We start from the raw sequence: 2,132 nt of genomic DNA on the forward strand, positions 1-2,132 counted from the left end.
AATGAAGCCAGCATGCTCCGATGGATGAGTAATGTCAGTGTGCATTCCAGACAGAGTGTAAGTATCTTGAGAGAAAAGTTGAACCTAAGAAGCATCAGTTGTGTGCAAAGAGAGACGATTGCGCTGGTATGGACATGTGGTGAGAATGGATGAGGATAGCTGTGTGAAAAATTGCCACACCCTAGCGGTTGAGGGAACCCATGGAAGAGGCAGGCCCAGGAAGACCTGGGATGAGGTGGTGAAGCATGACCTCCGAACATTAGGCCTCACCGAGGCAATGACTTCTGACCGAGACCTCTGGAAATATGCCGTGCATGAGAAGACCCGGCAAGCCAAGTGAGACCAAAATCCAAGGCCTCTGCCAGGGATGTAACCAGCCCACTTATGCATAACATTCCTTCTTTGGACACTAAACTCCGCTTGTGAAGACTTGTTGAGGTAATTGAAATCGAAATCGAACTAAATTTGTAGACTGGCACCCATGCCAATATCTTCATTGAGCACTAAACTCGGCTTGCGAAGACCTGTTGGGGCAAGCGAAAGCGAAATCGTGATGGCACCAGTACCAGTAAATCACTAAGAGCACCGTCCGAGCGTGATCGTTGCCAGAGCACCAGCTGTCTGGCTTTCGTGCTGGTGGCATGTAAATAGCACCATTTGAGCGTGACCGTTACCAACGTCGCCTTCCTGGCACTTGTGCCAGTGGCACATGAAAAGACATTCGAGCGAGTTCATTGCCAGTACCGCTGGACTGGCTCCTGTGCAGGTGGCACGTAAAATACACCATTTCGAGCATGGCAGTTGCCAGTACCGCCTGACTGGCCTTCGTGCTGGTGGCACGTAAAAGCACCCACTACACTCTCTGAGTGGTTGGCGTTAGGAAGGGCATCCAGCTGTAGAAACTCTGCCAAATCAGATTGGAGCCTGGTGTAGCCATCTGGTTTACCAGTCCTCAGTCAAATCGTCCAACCCATGCTAGCATGGAAAGCGGACGTTAAACGATGATGATGATGATAGGTTTACATATTTATAAATATACGCCATTGTTTTCCTCTTTCCCTCCAACACTTTCTACGGAAAAGGCTGATCTTTGGTAAAGATCACTGAAGACACTTTTTATAGAAAAGGCCGATATTTCGGACTGGTATCGAAAGATTGCCAAATATTATTTTCTGTACATGTTGATTTTTAAAGAGTTCATTAGTGAGTGACTGGATATTTGAAGACATTTTGACAATAAGTGAGGAATTGCCCACCCTCCTTACCAACCCTTCTTCTGTATGGTTGTTTGGTCTGTTAGGAATTGCAGTTAATTATCTCTAAGATTGTTCCTTCAAGTCCTGAAAATAGAAGGTTCGGAACATCAACCATATAAGCCTAGATACATACTAGATGGAAAAAAAAAGACAGCAACAACAAAAAATAAAGAAAGCAAAAAACAAAAATATGAATGGTCAGATCTGGAATGTGTTTGATCATAACTGTTTAGTCAGGGGTGGTTTGGGGCTTAGCAACAAGAGTAACAACAACAACAGCAACAACAACAACCATACATGGAAAAGGTCACCTGCATTTTTATTGACCATAACAAAAACAAAATGCAAATGGAAAAACAAACTCTCCACCACGCAGTCATCTAGAAGAGACCCATTACAAGAAAATTCCTTAATTTTATTCTATTTCCCTCTTTTGTCGAGAAAAATCAATATTGGCATGTATGTACATTGCAGGTGGGTGGGGGTAGGTCTAAGGTTAGAAGGGGAAATAGTAAACAAATTAAAATAAAATAAAATAAAATACATAGATGTGAAAGGGACGTCAAATGATGGTGCCAAGTTACCAATGTTCGTAATGGGGTAGTGCCAGGAATAACAATTGACCGAGAAAACTACACTCTCAGCACCAACGTTTTGATGATATAATTATTAGATTGAAACAGATTAGATTTAATAATCTGCTGTATCCCTTCTCTTTTCCTTTCTCTTCCTCTTCTTGTGTATGTACGCACTCACACTTATGTATGTATGTATGTATATGTCTATTATATATATATGAATATGTGTGTGAGTGTGTATGTATATATGCATATATATATATATATATATATATATATATATATATATATATATATA

The 2,132-nt window shown here is 41.4% G+C and overlaps 1 long non-coding RNA gene across 2 annotated transcripts in view; it reads right to left on the bottom strand.

Annotated features, from left to right (window-relative positions):
• Positions 1-1,096: 1,096 nt before the first annotated feature.
• The window catches only part of LOC128247107 (uncharacterized), a 108,221-nt gene continuing 107,185 nt past the window's right edge, over positions 1,097-2,132 (bottom strand). For both annotated transcript variants that reach the window (XR_008263528.1, XR_008263529.1), the window contains exon 3: positions 1,097-1,340. This is a non-coding gene — a long non-coding RNA (uncharacterized LOC128247107). The remainder of the gene's footprint in view (positions 1,341-2,132) is intronic.

Source organism: Octopus bimaculoides, chromosome 2 (genome assembly GCF_001194135.2).
Source record: "Octopus bimaculoides isolate UCB-OBI-ISO-001 chromosome 2, ASM119413v2, whole genome shotgun sequence".
NCBI lineage: Eukaryota > Metazoa > Mollusca > Cephalopoda > Octopoda > Octopodidae > Octopus > Octopus bimaculoides.